At 40.9% G+C, this 22,500-nt stretch overlaps 1 protein-coding gene across 1 annotated transcript in view; it reads left to right on the top strand.

Moving 5' to 3' along the window:
* The window catches only part of jmjd1cb (jumonji domain containing 1Cb), a 130,363-nt gene that overhangs the window by 60,417 nt on the left and 47,446 nt on the right, over nt 1-22,500 (top strand).

Genomic DNA, 22,500 nt, shown 5'->3' with positions numbered 1-22,500 from the left:
GTATTGCTCTCCACTGGTTTCCATAGATACAGCTCAACAACACTGTCTGCATTTCCTCTGTTGTTTCCTAATAAAACCTGCTACTATTGGCTGTTATGCTTTTACGCTAAATAAATACTAAATATGTGTCACAACTCACTTTCTAATATTTAATGTGTCAGTGAAGTGCACAGTGGAACACAGATGAGTGTTGCAGAGCTTGGTGTAATGCACAATCCTCAGATATCACACAGAGAAGCACAGCAACAACAATCACAACAACAGTTATAATAATAGAAATATGACTAATAATAATACTTATAGCAGTGGATGTCTAGCAGGACCCCAGGGGCAGCAGGCGGTCCATAACCACAGGTCTATAGTTACCAGCGAGACGAGAATACACAAAACAACAGATGTCAGTCATTGCAGGTGATGTGATTACTGCAGTGCTACAGTCGCAGTAAAGAGGGGTGAAATAATTCATCCTGGAGTAGCTGCAGTGAGCAGCGACAAACACCAGGTGATATTTGTGAGCAGTCCAGATGCAGTTCATGTAGGGTAATCAATACAAAATGGAGACAATGCTCAGCCAGCAGATGTGACATGGGAATAGAGAAACACTGTGAAAGTGGGAATTAATCACAGCACTTTGTTATATTTTCTGCAGGCCCTTTACAGTATACTAATACGTTACATAGTATTTATTTCCCAATGTTATGATATATAAACCAACCATCCATCAACACAATTTAAACTAAAGCCAGACCAATAGAGCGGTTAACCAATATTATCAGTCGATTTTACCCTATCACATACCGATCGGTATTGGCGTATATGTTGATCTAATATGCACCGATATTTTTTTAGTTATATAGGCAGCATTTCATATATATGTATCCTTTTTCTTAATTCAAGTGTAATGCGTACATATATGTTTTTGTTGTTTTTTATTATTTATAGTCATTTGTAATTATTAAATTCCCAGTGTTGTTTAGTGTTTCAGTCATTTTATACATTCAATATAGTTAAACAGTAAAATATCCTGTGTTTGATAACCATATTGAAAAAATGTTGCTTTTTAGGTACATATTCTGTATATATAAGATTATCGGCTGATATATCGATTTTTAAGTCCCTTATATCGGTAGGGGCATCAGCCCCTAAAAATCCAGTATCTATCATGCCCTAGTTTAAACCTCATGGAAATCCTGTCAGGACATTTATTTTATGTAAATGAGAAAAGAACATGTATTTACTATTAGAGTACTATTAGAGAATAATGTTAGTTTTTTATGTTGGTGTATATACTCATTCACACCTCACATCAACTGTTTTCAGTCTTCTATGTGTTGGAGTAGCATCAGGAGGCCAATACATCAGCCCATTTTGAACAGGCACATTTTGAATGTACACTGCACTAGTGTGTGAAAAGACAAAAGATAGAAATGATCCTGAATGTAGCTGCATGTGTGAGTATGGAAAATCAGTAGCGGTGCCTGAAAGGTCATGAAAGGTTATCCCACTATGTGTGAAAAAAGGCATAAGTGTGTCTGCTTCCGTGTGTGTGGGTGTGTGTGTGAATCATTTTTCTGCTGAGCCTGGAGAAAACTGACCTTTACCTTAAATTCCCGTATGTGCACACACTACAATAACATCCATACAAGCACATCAGCTTTGCATTTGAGCATCTGCTTCCTACATATATGCATACATACACTGACACTTACATGATACTACACCCACTGACAGTCTGTACTTCAATATGGACACAGATGCATACATAAAAAGTATGAATGCACATACGCTAAAGCAGCTGGACACACACACCGACACACACACACACACACACACACACACACACACACACACACACACACACACACACACACACACACACACACACACGCATAACCAACTGTCACTGCCCTGCTTTCCTCTCATATTGCTTTTGTTCAGAGGAGAGGAAGTGCTCACACCTCCCCATTCACTTCAGTGTGTTTGGTGTGTGTGTGTGTGTGTGTGTGTGTGTGTGTGTGTGTGTGGGTGTGTGTAGAGGAAATGAGTCTTCTGTGGGTTTCCTGTCTGCCAAGGGACTGATAAGGTGAGGCAGGATTTGCTTTTGCAGTTTTTACTGTCTTCACTCATACAGCAGAGATGTGTTGACTGATCATTCACTGAGTCCGCTTGTCTTTGTTTCTTTGTTTTTTTTTAAATTTCTTAAATCTTAATATCCAAACCTGAGTAGAGATTTATCATTTTTACATGTAATTTCATTTAATTTTGATCTTGTATATTTTATTTTTCTGGGCCTTAAATTCCTTTTACATGTTGTATATATATCATTTCAAATCATCATACTACATCCTCAACAGTGATAGACAGAGTAGGAGAGTATTTTACTCAAGTAGAAGCACTGTTCCTTTAAAGACATTTGACTTGAGTGAGTAAAAGCACTTGTTAAAAGAGGGTCACTTAAATGTTCTCTTCATGACTCGTTCCTGTGTTACATTTTTAAAGGTGAAGTAAAGAAAAATGTTATATTATGAATATAGTGTCAATCATCACATTGTTCCCAGGTGTTAGGTCAGCTTCTCAATGTATGAAATAACTAGTCCATTCAACCTCTCTGGTCCCACTGTGCTCCTCAGAGTTTTCTCATGTTTTGAGCTGAATGAATGTCAGTCAAGCACGAATGTGACAGGGATTGACATTCAGAAACAGCAGGAAGGTGCAGTGTTTCCACAGGTTGAAAATTAACTTGTGGTGGAAGGTGGTGGGCATGTGACAGCGTGTGTTCAATTCAGTTCATGTTCAGTAACAGTGAAAAGTAGCAGTGAGTACGGTGCCAAAGCTTTATGTCTGTCCTGTGGGTCCCGTGGGCTGCCACTGCTTCAGTCCCCAATGTTTTGAGCATACCGTACTCTTGATTAGATTTAGGACATTTCTTGACCCTTTTTTACAAGGCGAGAGGAAAAGTAAGAGAGAACTAGAGAGAAGCAGTGGTTAAACAAGAAGAGGGAGCTGCAGTAGCAAGAACAAAGCAGTGAAAGAGAGAAATAAAACATCATTTTCTTATTGTTTCATAGTAGTTAAATTCTATAGCACAAATAAATAACCATCAAACACTCAACAGATGATTAACTGTGGAAACAGAATCTGTAAGTCTGACTTGCCTCATTTGCATTTCTCCTTTTCATTCATTCCTTACATCCAACTAATGCAGCAGCAAATACAGAGACAACAGGACAGACCAGTGTTGTTTGCCAGGTGGTGCATTAAATCTGTGATTAATGAAGGTAGATGCAGCCAAGCTAGAATAATGCTAACCTTAACCGTGACCCATAATGACATCATCTTTCATGTTGTGGTGCTTTGTGTATTCACAAGCAGCGAGGCCTGGCTCAGGTGTGATCACACCTCTCACTCCCCTCTGACTCTCAGCCAGTAGAGGTGTATCTTTAGAACAGGTTCTTCTTTCTGAACGTCAGCTGTGTGGCACCGTGCTGCAGCTGCTCAGTATCACACTGTTTATGTCATGTGACTTTTCTTCTTACGTTGTAATTGGTGTGATGTTTAAGCCTCATTTATAAGCACCTGCTGTGGTTGACCATATACCACTGTACACATGTGCTGACACACATATAATGGGCGTGTTAAAATGAAGCATAGTATTGATCATTGATAAGTGGCTCTGTTCAAACAGATGGCAGTGAGGGGGAGGATGAACCTCATCCTCATTGTTGTGACAAATCATCATGTTCAAAGGCATGATCACCACATGTTTCTGTTTAAACCATGAGTCCTCCAAACCTGTAAAATTCCAGGTGTGGCCGGACATGAGTGAGTGAATGTAACAGAAACACTGCAGCTCTGCCCATACATGTATACATGCTTCACCTCCTGCTAAATTTAGTTTTACAAGCCACACTTTCTGTCTGTCTCTCTACCACACACACACACACACACACACACACACACACACAAACACGCACGCACACACGCACACAAACACACACACGCACGCACACACACACACACACACACACACACACAGTGACTCATCCTCTCACCCATTCTCTCCCCCTCTCCCCACTCTGGTCTTCTCCTCAGTCAGTGTGTGACATGTGGCCTGTAATGACACTTCTTCCTGCACACACACAAACACACACTAACACACACCATTACGCTTTTTATGTGAGCATTGCTGCCGACATACAGGATGTGATATAACATTGTGATGCAACCTTTAATATAGTACATCATTAATAGTTAATAGTAACAATAGTAACCTGCAGATATGACTGATTTTGTGACTGGTTGGTTAATTGTTATTGATGTTCCAGTGATATTCTTTATCGTTTGGACAGTTTCTGTCACATCAGTCATATTGATTATATTGTCATTATGTCATATTAAAATAAAAACATAGATGAAGGAAGGTTTTCCCAACAGTACTGTATATTTGTAGGTTGTACACATACAGACACTCACACACACATGCTTGTATAGCTATCTTAGTAAGGACTTTTATTGACATAATACATTCCTTAGCCAGTACCCTGACCTTAACCATCACAACTAATGGCCTAAACACAACCCTTACCTTAAACCTAACCTAAACCCAATTCTAACCTTCACATTAAAACCTCAAACAGCCTCAAAAAGCCTTTTGAAGGTGTGTCAGAAAGTGAAGACCAGCCAAAATGTCTGTTCTTTCCTGGTTCTGACAACGATAGCCAAACAAGTAAACACACATACACACACACGCACGCACACAGATTGTTCTAGGTCACTGTTGAGGACATTACATAGTCTTCATTTCCTGGAGACTGACCCTAACCCTAACCATAACCACTACTTGCGTAACCCTAGCCTTAACCAATGACCCAAAAATCTGCTGTTTTTTGTCCCCAATTGGTCAAGCTGTCCCCAATTAACTGGTCTGAAATTTGTCTCTGAAAGTAGCCCATGATACACACACACACACACACACACACATGCACACACACACACACGCACACACACACACACACAACACACACACACACACACACACACACACACACACACACACACACACACACACACACACACACACACACACACACACACGCACACACACATTGCAGAAATGTTGGCTCATTAGTCACAGCTGACAGTGTAGGCAGCGTCCGGCTGCCTACACTGTCCCATTAGTGGAGCTAATAAAGCTGATAGTAAGTGTATTTATCTAGTTATTTGCCTGACTGTGGTGTTTGTACTGTGCTCAGGGGTGGTGGTGGAGGGGGAGGGCTGTCTTTAGGCTTCCCTACACAGGCACACTGTAATCAGCTGACTGTAACAAAGCAGCTGTATTTCACATTGATCAGTAGGGACCCCTCTCTGTCTTTCACTGATGTGACTCCATTACTGAGGCGGAATGCCAGCATTACACAACACTAAAGGAAATAATGAAGCAACACTGTTCCATGACTTGTTGACACACGCGTGTGCAACAGAACTCACAGTAGACTCTGCTATTTATTCTGATGAAAGCACTTAGTTTTTTATATTTGTTGTTGTTTGGATGGTAAAGGTTCACATGTTGTCATTTTTAGAAAGCTTTTATTCTCTCACCATGGCAGCAATGTCTCTCCCTGCTAGGCCAGAAACTGCTCTTGTTCAATAAATTATTGGCAGTCTGAGATGTGCACAGTTCTGCTTTGGCCTCCTCCTGCTCTGACATGGGCTCAGATCTCATCTGACACCACAGACAACTCCAACAGAGAGGAAGACTGTCAGAAGGAGAGAGAGAGGAGACAGTGTGGTGGACAGAGGGTGACTCAGACAGACACAGAGACAAGCAGAGAGATGTTTTAAAGCCCTCCTGTTCTCTATATCTATCTATTTGTCCCCCTGCACCCACCATGAACACTTACCTTTGCTCTGCATGTGTGCATGCGGTTGCATCTCTGATCCAGATATTACATCATCTCTCTGTCTCCCAGGGAGCATTGAGCACTGTGTGAACTCATTAAAGACACTCACTGCAGACTCCCATCAAAGACACAAAGTGAATTCCAATGACCAGACGACACCCGAGGGCAGAGAGAGAGAGAGAGAGAGAGAGAGAGAGAGAGAGGGAGTGTGTGAAAGTGAACAAAGGGAATGAGAGAGGATGGAGAAGAGTGGCAGCCATGCTACATCACACCACAGTATAATATGTAAAAAGCACGTATATAACAGACACCCTCAGCTTTAAAAGCACAGGAGGTAAAGCTTAATTCACAGTGAACCCATCCTTTAATCAAGTCTCTTTATGATGACACATTTCCTCTATACATTGTCTATACATGGTGAGTTAAAAGCGTTATTGGATGTGACTGTGATGGTCTGTTAGTAGGAAACACATCTTGGCAGGGTCACAGAGAGACTTTTGCAATCACATGAAAGCCGGCATTTCTCCAGACTCCTCTGTGTGAACAGGCTGTCATCAGACCAGTTGCATATGTCACTTGCCAGCTACCAGTGTGTCTCAGACTGTAGTATTACACGCAGGTTTGAAGCGTGCCATCTCTTTCAGTTGGGGAAGCCACAATGAGGAAGTCTGGGTGAAGCAGAACGATGTAACATGGTCCACCACAGCTGACTCTGATAGGCTGCTGCAGATCATAAGCTTAGATTAGACATTACACATAATATTTGATCTATAAGACTTGTACATTATGGTGGTGAAGTAACTTGAATTGTGATGTATTTGTTTAGCTGGATTAACAAAGAACAGATACAGGTCTAATTATGCATTTAAGCTTTTATTTAATTCACAGAAAACACTATATCACTATTTTAATATATATGATTTGATCCTTACATCCTGCCCATGCACACATGTGAGGCTCAGAGGAAACCCTGTAGACTGGAATGGTGAGCTCCATCTCTGCTGTAAATGGAGACAGGCTGGTGAAGCACCTGACAGGCTCACATGATGGTGGTGTATCTGTCTCCCACTTCTGTAGCAAAGACAAATGATGCAGAGCCAGCAGTTAACTAACAGGACGCTCTCTACCAGCACACACACACACACACACACACACACTCACACACACACACACACTCTTTCATGCTGCATTCTGGCTGAGCGCCACGTGTGCTGCTACACACCAACATTATCTGGCAGGGCTCTCCCCCCCCCCCCCCCCCGCCCCCCGTCCTAATTTCAGAGTGTGAGAGACACAGACAGCAGAGAGCATATCTGTAATTTCACAGATCTTATTTATGTTGAGGATTGCAGGTTATACGGTGTGAGTGTATTCTATCTTTTAGAAATGAATTCCCGAGGAGGTTTTTATCTGGAGCTGCTGCCAGCACGGAGGATTTGATGCAAGTATCCCTGAAGAGATGCCATAAATATCCTTCCCAAAACAAACCTCCCAGCCCTGATGATTTGTGATTCATAAGCTGTCTCTGTTCATTAGTTTCTACTCATGTTCCTGCAGTGATCAACTGATGAAATGATGCATGTCAATCACACAGCTTTATAATAGCAACAGCAGGGTTCTTCCTGGCCGAGAATCAGGCGGAGGTGGTACTTTATAGTTTTAATACCATTTATAATACCAACCTGTGTCTGTCAGTTTCCCTTTAATGTGCCTGAATGTTTCAAGGCATTTCAATTACACTACATAATCTCCAAATGGTGTAGCTTTCCCCTGGTGCTGCATTTACACTTAAAGGTTTACAATCAAAGATTGAAATAGAGGTTATGGTGTATTTTATATATGGCTCAGTGACAAGTAAGGCTTGGCAAGATGAGTAATTCAAAAATATGTTAAAAATAGTTTTAAAAGCAGCATCAGGTTTGTTAAAATGTACATCTAGTATTTTTGTTGGTTTTATGTCATTTGAAATGACATTTGCACCATTTTTTACCAAAAGTAAGACTGAATGCTCCTGAAAATGTCAAATGGTGTAACCACAAAAGAATGATGAATATTACATATTTTATCCACATACAGTGTATTTAAGTGGACTTATACTAATAATTACTTTACATTTAAAAACATCAAATGAAAAGAAAAATGTTTGGAATATTTCTACATTTAAACTTTAAAATATTTAGTCTACACTGAGCAGGGCAAACAAACGTTTTGACAAATGATGTAAAATGTGTTAAAAACATAGTGTTTTGCAGTGTATTAGATTATATTTATTCCACATTTTAGTTCACATTTATTTTCCTGTATATAATCCGATTTTTATGAAAACGTACTGCTTACACCTATTGACACTGGGTTGCATCATGTCATTGACCCATTTGTTTAGCTAATTTGAAAAGATGATGCTAATGTGAGCCTCACCTTTTTAAAGATTAGCGCTGCTTTTTTGAGTAATTGTAATGTTTCCATGGTGACCTGTGCCTTTGTGGTCTCTGCTGCTGATAACTCATGCAGTCAGGGTAGAGCTCTGTTTAGTTTAACCACAGCAACATATTTTTGAGATCCTGCCAGCAAGCAGTTTGTGACTGAGGGGGATAGTTGGAGCGCTACCACGGCAACATTTCAGGTGTCACACTGACTCGCCAGCCTGTCATGGTAACTATAGTAACAGCATGAGAAGACGTGCTCTGTTGTAATCAGTGCTCGGTTTAGTTTTTCATTTGCTGGCCAAAAAGAAGATCTCTGTTCATCTTGAACACATTTTCTGCTGTTCCCTGGATGATGGGAAGCTGTTAGTGTGAAGCCTTCAGGCAAATATGGCTGAATATGAAGATAGCTGATGGAGCAGTGGAAGGGTGGAAACAGTTACAACCATCTTTACATAGGCCAACTCTTTATAGAGTAACTGATAACATTCTGAGAGCATCTCTAAATAGTTCAATGTTTAATCACATTTCTATAAAAGCATGGAGTGATATACAGAAGGACTTTCCATTCAATTTAATCTTAAATTAGCAGAAATATCTGAAAGTATGCCAGCTGAAATGAAAAAAGCTGTAGTTAGCAGAATAGTAAAGCTTCATAAAGTCACGTCATGCTTCTATGAACTTTCAATTATGTGGTTGATGTCTGCGCCAACTGTGTATGAATGTGTGTGAATGGGTGAATGTGACATGTAGTGTAAAAGCACTTTGAGTGGTCATAAGACTAGAAAAGAGCTCTATAGGTACAGTCCATTTACCTTTTTACCATTTATTCTGATAAATGTTGAGTGGAGCTTCGTCTGTAGTGGACTTTATGGAATATAGGAGACAGAGCAGATGATAGAAGCCAATCTCAACTGAATTGTTGTCCCCAACTCATAAGCACTCACACTGACATCCACACTAACATAAGTCTTACTCAGTGTCATGTCTACATACACACACCCTGCGCTGTATGTTTAATTCACTGTGACAATAACAGAACCATACAGTTTATTCATAAACACCTGCCTCTGCAGCCACCACTACACACACACACACAACTACACACACACACACTCACACACACACACACACACACATACACACACACACACACACACACACAACTACACACACACACACTCACACACACACACACACACACACACACACACACACACACACACACACACACACACACACACACACACACACACACACGCACACACTCACTGAGCTATTTCTTAAAGGAACCACACTTCTCCTGGAACACAGATGATCAAAGCTTGATTCATTGATTCACAGAGCTGACACCTGTGCAGTAAAAGCAGTCTGATTACACTGAGTATACTTGGTCAGCAGGTCAAGTCTGGGATCCTTTTGAATGGAGTGGAGCTGTGAAGTGCTCTGGTCTGGATTAGTTTAGTAAGGATTAGCTGAGTAATAGAGGAAGGACACATGGAGGCAGATGGAAAGAGTTCAGGCACTTTTTATGGTTGTAAAAATAGAAAAAAAACACCTAAGCAACCACAAACTGATACAAAGTTGTCACAATTCAACAATCAACAACAAGCCTTGCTTTGGATCATGTCTATATAGACTAGCCCTGACTTTATACAGGAAATCCCTGCTTCATAATAAAACAAAGTGAGTTCACGTGTCAAATTAATCTATGACAAAGAAGTGTTTTTCCCACATGATGAACAATCACAGCTTGTGTGCTACATGCTAATTTTTGAAGGGTCACATAATGATTCTTTGTTGGAATGTGGGTCATTGGAAAGCTGGGTTGATGTGTGTGTGTGAGAAAGGCCTTTTGGAAAGCTGGAGGGTGACTTTAGAGTGGCAACATGTAACACAAGTGTCATCTGCTCAAAGTGCAGGTGTGAAAATGGTAGATTTAGATAAATCATGTCAGCCTGACACTGGCCTGGTCTATGTGATGTGATTGGATTTGGTACTTGTTCCGTAGGTATCTGTAGGTCAGAGGTGTACATGATCAGTGGACATTTGCACATTATAAATTAAACATTTTTCTGCATTTTCTTGCTTTGAAACGTCAGGTCTTTAAAAGTTTGGAGGTTTTACATGCACCTAGAAAACTAAAAAGATGATAAAATCTCAATATAGAACATGTACATACTGAATCATCCCTATTGACCATCTATTGAGCCATGAAGTCAGTGTTTTTATCACAGATAAGCATTGTGAAACGAACAGTCCTGTCATTTAGCACTATATGAATGTAAAGTTGTTCTTTAAGAAAACTGGAGAACAAAAGGTCAAGGGAGAAACTTGAGAGAGATGAATGGACAGATAGTGAGTCAGTGATATAGAGAGTGAGAGTGTTATACCTTTGTTTCATTTCTCCTTCCTGGCTTACACATCTCTCAAGTCCTGCTATGTTACCTAGCAACAGTGGGCCACTTTGTCAAATGAAATGCAGCACACACTCAGGAATAGATAGGAGCAGGCCTCCTGTTATCTGGTCAGTGTACTGTCTGTGTTTCTGATGACAGGAGAACAAAGGAAGTGTTCTGTGTGTGGTATGTGTGTGTGTGCGTGCAGCTTTGTCCCTTTCAAAGTTGTCTGTCTCTTAACTGTTTCCATCATTATACTTTATCTACAGCAGCTCCAGCCACACACTCACTCAACCCGTCTGGAGTGTGTGCCTTGCTCATGGGATTGTTAGGCAGCCAGAGAGGAAGCCAGTCAACTGTGTGAGACATAGTTTTTGTGGAAATTGGGTCAATAAAAATGACAACCCCCCCCCCCCCTTTCCCTCTCTCTCTCTCTCTCTCTCTCTCTCTCTCTCTCTCTCTCTCTCTCTCTCTCTCTCTCTCTCTCTCTCTCTCTCTCTCTCTCTCCCTCTCTCTCTCTCTCTCTCTCTCTCTCTCTCTCTCTCTCTCTCTCTCCTCTCTCACTCTCTCTCTCTCCTGTCTGTCCCCTCTGTCTCTCCCCCTGAGCAGATGGAGCAGGGCTAGTGTAATCTCCTGCCTCCTGTGGATCTGTGTGTGCATGTGTAATTATAGCTTACCTTTATGGCGGCAGCAGCTGCAGAAGAAGATGTGTGTCGGCGCACGGAGGAAGTTCAGACACGAGCTGCACATTTGTCTGTCTGACTTTAATTCACTCATTTAGTCCAGACTTCTTTAAGAGCTTTAGTTTTTTTAGCCAATGTAGCAAATTAGACCAAATAAGAATACTTGACCACTCAGCCAAGAGTGAAATACTACAAATACTGCTCACATGTGTTCCATACATGTGTGCTGAAATGGTCAAAGGGGTTGATGATGAAGCAGCTATTGTGTTTCATGTTGTCATTGTTTACCAATGGGACAGGATTTAATGGTGTGTGTTTATTTGTGTGTATAACTGCAGCTTTATCCCTATATCAGTGTGGCAGATGGACTGCAGGATATTACTGTGTGTGTGTGTGTGTGTGTGTGTGTATGTGCGTGCGTGTGTGTGTGTATGTGTGTGTGTGTGTAGCAAAGTTCTACTGACCCACCACAACCTATTTCACATGTTATGGGACAAAAAGCAAGGCCACCATAACTTAAATCATTCATTTTAGGCTGTAGACTTGGTTTAAAGTTAAGGTAAGATGAGGGTTAGATTAAGGTTTAGTTAAGATTAAGGTTAATCAAGTAGTACAATTAAAGTTAGGATACTTCTCCAGGAAATGAATTTAAGTCAACATAATGTCCTTTAAAGTGATGGAAGCACAACTCTGTGGCAGTTAAAACTCCAATGTAAATGGTTTATTGATGTTTTTTGTGTTCTTCAGTGGACTTGACTGGTGCTGGTGTGAATGACACAGCCTCCCTGCATAACTGTAAATGTATCATCAAGCTCAGACTGCTGCTACTGCTGAACTTCCTCAGTAGAAAACCTGAACCAACATGACTCTGGATGTCTGACAAAAGGTCACACATGAATTTTCCTTGACTTATAAGGCATACTGGTCAGGACGTGTATTTGCCAGTATCTCAGAATTAGTCAGAGGAGCTGTGCTGAAAATATGACTCTGAATGCTCTGACTCACAAGGACATGACAAGTAATCATGCAGCTTCTTACACCACTCTGCTTTCAACATGGAGTTCTGTATGTGTGACAGGTCAGCCTGACAGTCTTTGAAGTGGTAGTTTATTTCAGGTTTTATGTAACTGCACTAAATGAAGCAGCAATAAGAGCATTCACATTGCCCAGGTTTAAAGGGAAACTTCAGTAGTTTTCAGCCTGGGTCCTATTTTCACATCGTTTGTGTCTCGGTGACTAATGGAGACAACAATTTCTAAAATTGGTCCACTCCAGTGAGTGCTTCAGCCGTCAGCCACAGAACACTCTGTCAATGTTCAGCCACTAAAGTGTTTGTTTTTTCTGCTGACAGGCTGAGATGGTTAATAGAAGAGTCTGACAGCATTATGTAAAGTACCATACAGAGAAATACAACACTGTTCTTTACATTTCACTGGATCACTTCACTTGTTGCTTTATCAGTAAAGCACTGCTGTTATCTTCACTACCATAAAGTGGAACCTAGTACATTTATGACACTAAAACATGTGAGAAGCAAAGCATGGAAGCATTTTTGTATTCAACACCATAAATAGAAAAATAGAAAATGGTTCCAGAAGGGTTTTTTTTCTTTTTCTGTATTTCCAATTAAATGTTTTCTTCAATTATAATAATAGATTTTATTCATACAATGATTTTTAAAGTACTCAAAGATGTTTTGCATAAATTAAACAATATACCTTTTAACTCTTACATACTGTTCTGATCAAATTTGACCTGTTTTGACATTTGACAGCTGTAAAAAACACCCCACATGTATTTTACTCTGTCCATTGAGGCTGTTCTGGGTCAAATTTGAGCCGTAACTATTCACATGTCTTTTAGTTAAATGAATAGTTAATAGTTTTAATAAGATAGTAGTTATGAGGATTCAATCACAGTGTCCATCATTTTGGTCAATGGTGAGGAAATACTACAAATAGTCATGAGCTGTGGCCCCTGTTGGGTGAAGGAGAAGAAGTAGTCAGTGAAAGTTATGAATTCCAGATGCTTCATTGTTGCAGTTGTGAACAAAATGCATCGCCATAGTTACTGAATTCACTCAAAATGACCCAGAAAAGTGACGATTCACTCCGTAAATTCTACTATCAGTTATCTCAACATTGTAATATTAGTGTTTTTTTTAGCTCTGTGATTGGATGTTTATTGTACTCACGACTCTTTATCAGACAAACATATATTATTTTCTAACGCAGTTGTTGATCTTTTGTTGTGATGATTTAACCGGGGGAATTTGATACTAATCCATGACATCATATAAACCTGTCTAATGGAAAAAGCAAAAAGGAAATGTACTTCTAGAAGCAGGTGCTCCACTTCACAGCTCTATTAGCTTGGCACTAGTGAGTCAGCACAGTGAATGAACATTACACCAATTTTACAACATAGTTTAGTATTAAACAACGTGGGCTGTGTGTGAATGTATTAAAAGTGATGGCGATTAAATATGGAGGTATAAAATGTATCTCTGATGTATCTCCAGATGAGATGTCATCACCCTCTGACAGCGGTGCTTTCTGCATGCATTCACACATCCATCAGTGTGTGATTTCCTGGTCCTGATACAGATGACATGTTCACACCAGTCTACATTATATCTCCATCACAGTGTCAGCACAGCTTGTTGAGCAAACATACCTTCAAGTATTTTCCCTTATTGCTCATTAATCTCTATACAGATGTTTTAGTGTTAGTGTTTGTAAAGAGATGACGGTCAACAAAGCTGAATTGAACAGAGCAGGGAGGGGAGGGGAGAGGAAGGGCGAGAGACACAGATTGATATATATAGAGGGAGTGAGAGAAAGTGAAAGACAGAGAGCGTGGTGAGTAAGAGAGATAGGGGGCAATGACTCTCTCTCTCTGTGTGTGTGTGTGTGTGTGCGCGCGTGTGTGTGAGAGAGAGAGGAGGGGGGAGTGTGTCGGCCGGCCCTGCCTCCGTCCCCTCCCTCTCTCTCTCTCTCTCTCTCTCTCCTTGCGTCAGCAGCAGTTAAAATGTCGGCTGTGTAGCTCGTCCTCTGCTCTGCTTTCTCTGCCTCTTGGCCATCTGTCTTTTCTTACCACAAGAGGAAACCACACTCCCTCTCTCTCTCTCTCTCTCTCTCTCTCTCTCTCTCTCTCTCTCTCTCTCTCTCTCTCTCTCTCTCTCTCTCTCTCTCTCTCTCTCTCTCTCTCTCCCTTGCCTTTTTCTCTCTCTCTCTCTCTCCCTTGCCTTTTTTCTACCCTCGTCATTCTTTCTCTTCTTTCTTCCTGTCTCTCTCCTCCTGCTCTGCGGATCAAAGCTAGTTTTGTCAAGTGTTTTTCTTCAGAGCCATTGCTTGTTGACGCTGTTAGGAGACGGAGAGGTAATGTTCCACTTTTATTTCCTCACACTTTATTTAATTTAAAGAGTCATCGCTGTTTTATATTTAAAGGAGAGTTTGACACATATGACTGAATGGAATGGATTGAAGTACAGACTGCCTGGGAACTGTGGACGATTCCCAGAATAGAATGTATGGTCAATCTAATCTACTCTATCCTACATGTCGACATGTAGGGTGAGGGTGTGTGTATTTCTGTGTGTGTGTGTAGCCGGCTTCTAAATACATACCTACTGCAAAAAAAAAGCGGTATCTTCACCACAGCTTTTGGAATCATTTATAGTGTTAGACTAATCCCAGAAAGAAATGTAATCACTATAAATGATTATAGAGCTTATGGTTTCCAGTATATTTATTCTCCTTTAATTCAATGGGTTTATTTTTCAGTGAGAGAGATTTTTCCATTACCCAGTAACATCATAGCAAAGTTTCCTCCCTAACATAGCACACATTTTAACCTACTTTCCAGAAAATCAGCAAAAGAAAACAGTTATGTGAATTTTAGGAGTTCATCAAGATAAACATTTGATGTCATTGACAGAGCGTCAGTCAAAGCTCCAACTGTGGAAAATATGATGGAAATATGACATTTGTGTTGTATTCATTTCAAAAATGTTACAGTCTCCTCATGGCTCCAGACAGATCTGATGTTCTCAGCTCTTCACTGTTTAAGTCACATGCTTCATGACAACATCATTTATTCACTCAGTCTGTTTGTTACAGGCTCATAATGGGCCTTTTGGGGGTGACTGGGCACGACAGTAAGCATGATCATGAGATGTATGCATTTACACTGTTCATTATGATTGAATCATTTAAACCCCAATTATCAAAACCTGTGAGGAAACTTACCTCACAGGTGAGCTGAGTGGAAGCCTGTCTTCCATAAAACTCTGCTAGCTGTCTCTAACAGTTTTCAGACACAGACTCCAGACAATGTCCAGAGACTCAGGTTCCAACACACGTAGCACACAGCAGGAGATTGTCCGTGTCAGACGTGTTCTCACCCTCCCGCCTCCCCCTCCCCTCCCCGCCCCTGGAAATACTCCATCTGGTTTAGGCGAGGGTTGCAGTAGGCAGGGCATGACGCAAAAAAGTATGCTGCGGTTGTAATTCAGGAATAAAACCGCTTTTATTTTATGAGGAATCACAGGAAGTCTTCTCTATCATTAAAACTAGCTTAACAGCCCAGCAGTCAGGCCCAGTCAAAACAATGCAGCTTAGTTGGCTTATCCAGCACCAGCCTGTGTTAAATATAGTGACTGTGGATGAGAGGGGAGCTGACTACTGGAAGTCAAACACGTCATATTTAGATGAATGTTCTGCTTGTTCAACAGTAGTTTGATAAATTGCTATAAAACACATTTGGAGAAGATTTGAATTCTCAGTTCTTATCATTTTGGCGCTGGTCAGTTTTCTTTGGCGCTAGTTAAAACTTCCTTAGTGGACGCCAAAAATTCTTCAATGCAGGAAAAAACCTGCAGGCCTGTGACTTAATCAGAGGTCTTGAAATGTATGTGTAAAGGTCATTCCACCCTTAAGTAGGCGTGGTCAGGTTAGGCACTAAGTTTGGAACTACCCCCCCCCTCACTTTTCCAGCAGCTGGGGAAACAACAGAATATACCACGATGCCATCTATGATTCTGTTATTAGAGAAACTACAGAACTGTAGCTTAATGCTGCCCCCATCTAAAGGTACACGCCAACACTTTTTCCTTTATTGAGGAAACCCTACTGTTGAAATGACATGTCTGCTTTCCTAGCAGTAAACAAAGCCATCACTTTGGCTCATTGTGGTATAGATGTGTGTTATATTGTGTTTAATGCTGATGACCAGTGTCTGTTCATCATGTAGAATCCCTCATTTAAAATAAGCTCATTGACCCCTGACTAATGCTGCTATTTGGTATTGTACATAACCGGAACTAGATTTGTAGTGTTTGTCATTAGGCTGAAGTTGAAAAGGAAGTGAAGTTTTTTTTCTCCTCCACTTTAGGATTGCAGTTTGTCACTAACCAAATGCTCTGTTTGCACCAGTGAGCTGCCAGCTGTAGTAGCCGTGTGGGATCAGTCTCCAGATGCTGGTTGGCTCCCTGTAGAGTAGATAAACGTAAAGGTAGCTAAGTGGTTTTCCTTTGTGCCACTAAACACACCTGTTTGATAGAGGGAGAGACACAAGCACATCTCTATTCATCATCTCTCATATAGCTCACCTCACACTGAGCTGCTCTCATCAAATAACATGTCTGCTGTGGTGCAACACTGGCTCTGTGTAATTGATAAATAATAAATAAGATACAGCTAAGTGTTGCAGAATGAATCATTTAGTTTGAACAACTGATATTAGATCAAAATGATATTGATCCAGGGTGAAGGCTCAGTGTTACACAGACAGTCATGCTTATAATTGACTATTAGTATTATTATTATTATTATTAGTATTGGTTGGTTCGCTGACTCTTGCTGGATTATGTATTATATTAATATCTCAGGTTTAAAAGACAAAATGCTTAGATAACCAAGCTGTGTGTGTGTGTGTGTGTGTGTGTGTGTGTGTGTGTGTGTGTGTGTGTGTGTGTGTGTGTCTGTGTGTGTGTGTGTGTGTGTGTGTGTTGGAAAGGAGCTGTTGTACTGTGACCCACTTAGAGAATACTGCTCATCACTGCAGCACCACTCCTACCATTTTGGATCTTTTTCGCTGCTCATGGGAAAAAAAATGCATCAAATGTCCAAAGAGACATCTGGAACCTTTTTGACATTTCCACATTGTCTCAATCCTGAAAGTGAAACCGCTCTGTGTAACATCTGGCTAATGCAAGCAGGGAACCAAGTAAAGTCCAAACACACAACATGGTTTGTAACACTCCGTTTCATAAGCTTTAGAAATGCACCTCCAGCCATGTCCAAAAAAAAAATAGATCAGTGTAGATACAAACAGTAGAGACAAATACAGGACAGTGGACAACATGTGGAAACCCCCTTCATCAGTTTAAAAAAAGAATGAGTCTAATACTCATTTAAATCTGCACTGTAACATGAGTCAAACACATGTCAACACCTCTGCTTTTGTCCTGCTTTGAACTTGGTTAGACCCCCCCCCCCCACACACACACACACACACACACACACACACACACACACACACACACACACACACACACACACACACAAACGAAGAAGCAGAAGAGGGAGAGATGTGAAACTTAAATTGATAATAATTCAAACAGTGCAGATGTATGGAACTACACTGCAGACTGCATCATGTGCACATTTCCTGTATGTAAATGACACAGGTTGTGTGATTAGTTTTCCATACGTTTTCAACTGAAGCTCAGCGTGTGGTTTTCTCATTTCCTCATTAGATTTCTAAAATTAACATAGAAGCTGTCTAATTTTGACTCAACCTTGTGATTCCATGTTTACTGAGCTGTTTAAAAAAAACAAAAGCCTTACATACATTCCCCATCAGTCATTAATACATGTTTGATTCATCTTATGGAAAAAAGACATTCACAATCACTTTTTTATTGTCCTAGTGAACATTTTATAGAATATGATAATAATGATGATGGTGATGTTTGAATGCTTATTTTATTTTATTTTAAATATAACTTGTACATTTGTATATATATAAATGTGTATCAGAGTCTGAGTCTGATTTTATTTCCATCTTTCTATACTGTATACATTGGGAAAAGTCTGGCTAAAAGAAATGTGTACATGGTGTTTTTACAGCTCTCAAAAGTAAAAAATGGGTCAGATTTAACCCTGAACAGTATGTAAGGGTTAAAAGAGAATTAAAACAGTCACATGTCCATTACCTGAGTTCACCCTCCTCCTATTAACACCACACCACAAACACAAACATACATGAACACACACTCTTACACACAGTATGTTTAAAATGAGCCAACAATGAACAACGCTGACGTGTCCCAACACAACAGCAGACCTTCAGTGTGATGTAGAAAGAACCTTTTTAACATACAGTATGGCCGACAGCCAAAATCACCCAATCGACTTCACAACAGGATGGATGTTGCTCATTTTCAGTTATGCCATGAGTTGTGCCATGATCAACTTTAACAGCTGCTCATCACCTTTAAAGTGTTTTTTCTTGAGTTTTTCATGGTAACTGATCAAATCCAGCTTTGTGACCAGCACTACTTCTGCTGCTGCTGCTGCTCTCTCTGTTCTTCTTTTACTTGATCTAACATCTCTGGAACTTCCCTGTCATCACCATCCAGCTCCATTTACTTAACTTAATTAGAAAAAAGCCGCTGATTGCTGGTTTGTTGTAATGCCATGTGTCTCGTATCCTCTTTCTTTATTCAGTCTTCTTACTGAACTGTTCAGCGGACTGCTCTCCATCCATTATCATGTTACACTGGTGTTCCTCTCTGCCAAACCATCCCCACCCACTCTGTCATTGACGTGTTTCCACAATGACAGTTTGATTACACATACTGGAACAGTGAAAATGTACAGTACAATACATTTTGTTCTATGCACATGCGCAGACTTGCTACCACCCAGCATACACACATGGTAGAATAGTAGCATTACAGAGAAGGAAAATAGACACAAAAAAGACAGATGGTGATATTACTATAATCTGCTTATCTAGTGAAATAATTAACACTATAATCACATTGAGTAAAAAGAATGTCTTAGATTAACCTTGTTGTGGTGTTTTAGTTCAGCTACATCCAGTCCAACTGTCCCTGTGTGTGTGTGTGTCTGTGTGTGTGTGTGTGTGTGTGTGTGTGTGTGTGTGTGTGTGTGTGTGTGTGTGTGTGTGTGTGTGTGTGACCTTCATCACAGAATGGCCTCCTGCATGTGTGTGTTTATAGCCTCTCCAGGTCACTTAGTGATGCATGAGCTACATCATTCCCTCTTCATCTCCTTTACATTCTGCTGCTCTTCTCCTTGTCAATTATTCACTACACACACACTACCACACACACACATACACACACAGGACAGCAGAGGACATGTTGTGTGTCCATGAAGAGTTATCTGCTTTCACACAATTGCATTTTCTCACGTCTCTTCTGCTGTTTGGATCTTATTACTGCCTGGGAGCTTGTGTGCGTATGTGTGTGTGTGTAAATAGACAGTTCTATTATATCCTATACTTCTCTCAGTGTGTGTTACTGCCTGCATAGATCTTCCTATTCCCTGAATGTGTGTCTGTGTATTGACAGTAAGTGAATCTCTCCCGCCGCCCGTCTGGAAATCCGCAGTGACAGAATGCTTTTTCCTGGCACACTGTGGCAGATGTGACCCAATTGCGGTTGAGTGGGATGTGTGTTTGTGTTTGTGTATGTGTGTGTGTGTCTGTGTGTGTGGACAAGTCATTTTAGAGGGGATGGAGAAACTGTCACGTCCTTTCAGTGTGAGAGAAAAAGGAGTGGGAGCAGGGATCCACAGATGGCAGCCATGCTCTGTGTTTGAATCTGTAGGTGTTTAAAATCTGATCCAAGTGGGTGAAGTTTAGAATCATCAAATATTTGCAACATTAGATTTTTTTCGTAGTTTTGTATTATGAATCCTGCATTTTCTAGCCCACAGCCTGCTACTTCACTTCTGAGTCTTTTGGTGCATTACAGCCAAGAGAATATTGTTCACAGTCTCTCTTTAAAGTAGCCAGTACTCATGATTCATCCACGACATGGATCATTAGTGAAAATCACAGTGAAAACCACTCTTATATACACACAGTTGACTCATTCTTTTTCCCCCAGCCAATGTCATCCATCTTTTCCACAGAGCTTTACCAGCTTACTGCGCCCTCAGTTGTTGTCATAGTAACAAGCATACTTCATCCATACAACAAACCTGGCCAAGGTCCAATCGTATATATCTACACTGGCTCGACTCTACTCCAGGGCTGGTGGTGCTAACTGCTTCCCTTCATGCATCTGTACTGGATCCAGGCAGTAGCAGTGTGTACAGTGTAGAGACACAGATTTACACAATGACAGCAGCCTGGCTTCTATTCTGTCTTAAACACTAAACAGTTAAAGACCAGGATCTGTTTTTAGAAGTGAGAATATCCCTTGTAATGGTTAACGCTTAGATGATCATTAAACTGTGCTTGAACTGCTCTCCTCACTGACTGTGTTCTCATACACCTCACACTACCCCAGTCATGTGTTTGCACCTATCATACTTTAGAGAATTCTTGATAGACTAGCTGGACTAGTCAGATACAAAGATGGCATGGTGACCATCAATGTATGAATGTGTGTGAATGGGGTGAACATGACATGTAGTGTAAAAGCTCTCAAAAAGACTAGAAAAGGTCCATGTAAGTACAGTCCATTTACCATTCAGCACTTTTTTTTAATTATTACTGGCTATAAAACCTGCATGTGTAAGCTTAGGTTAAGATCATAGTTACAGTTCATTGTGACACAAACTTCAGTCTCCTGCATGAAAGTTTGATGCACTACATAACCCTCCCCCACTCTACCTAACCCTTACATCCTCTTACTACATAAAGGATACACTACTTCCTGCTCTGACTGTACATTGCTGGGTGCTGAATCATATCATATGAACTTGAAAACTAGACTAAAAATGAAAGATTTGATGGATGTGAGGGAGTTAAAAAAATCAAACCTGCACTAACAAATATAGTCAGAGAGCTACTTAGTGTCAGATGAATGCATATCATGAATATGACTGATGCCTGTGTGTGAGTGTGAGTGTGAGTGTGGTGTCTTAATGATGCTCCAGAATCCATTACCACAGGTGGAGCAAAGTGACTTTTGCACTAATTATTATGATCAGTTTATCAGCAGTAGTGTGCAGCCATGAGGCCTTGTCTGCACCCTGCCACTGCAGACTGGAAATATGATATGTATAGACAGACAGAAATAGTGCTGCAGACACACACGCTATCATGTTTTGCCTGCACACACACAATGTGCCACGGCCTCCTTTGGGTGTGTGTGTGTGGGGGGGGGGGGGGGGGGGGGGGGGCGGCACAGCGGTCATGTTTCTCACCTCTAATCTGTCCTCTCTCCATCACACTGACCTTGTTATGTAACTATAAATGATAGCAGCACCGACCCTCCACTACACACACAGTGGCTGTGGCTGCAGTCACTGCAGGAAAGACAATACACACATATACACAGATAGGAAGAGGAAATGTGGAAGCTAGTGCAGTAACAGCTGAGCTCAGGCCGCAGGCTGACAGACATCATCTGTGCGTGTGTGTGTGCGCACGCGCGCGCGTGTGTGTGTGTGTGTGTGTGTGTGTGAGTGTGAGACAACATCAAAGTGGAGTGTACTGCCTTTGAACTGTCAGACTTCCTCTACTCATTAATTTATTCATCACTCTGGAGCTCTCCTTCTCTCCTCTCCTCTCCTCTCCTGTCTTTCTGCTTCTCTTCATCACGTCTCCACTCACGCTCTTCCTCCCTCTAATCTTTTCTATTGCTCTGCCTTTATTCTTCTGTTTCCCCTGCTTCAAATCTCTGACATTTGGCGTCTCAGTGTTTTGTCTTTGAGAACTGCAGCGCCACAATAAATTACACATGTATTGTTTTTTACATATTTATTATGGAGGTGATTAACACTACAAAATTCCCCTCCATTTGTGTTCGTGATGTGACATTTTGATGAGATTCCTCACAGAGCCGAGCCGTCTCACCGATACGAACTCATTGTGTAAGTGCAGTTGT

Source organism: Scomber scombrus, chromosome 21 (genome assembly GCF_963691925.1).
Source record: "Scomber scombrus chromosome 21, fScoSco1.1, whole genome shotgun sequence".
NCBI classification, from domain to species: Eukaryota; Metazoa; Chordata; class Actinopteri; order Scombriformes; family Scombridae; genus Scomber; species Scomber scombrus.
This window is presented reverse-complemented; position numbering and strand designations above follow the sequence as displayed.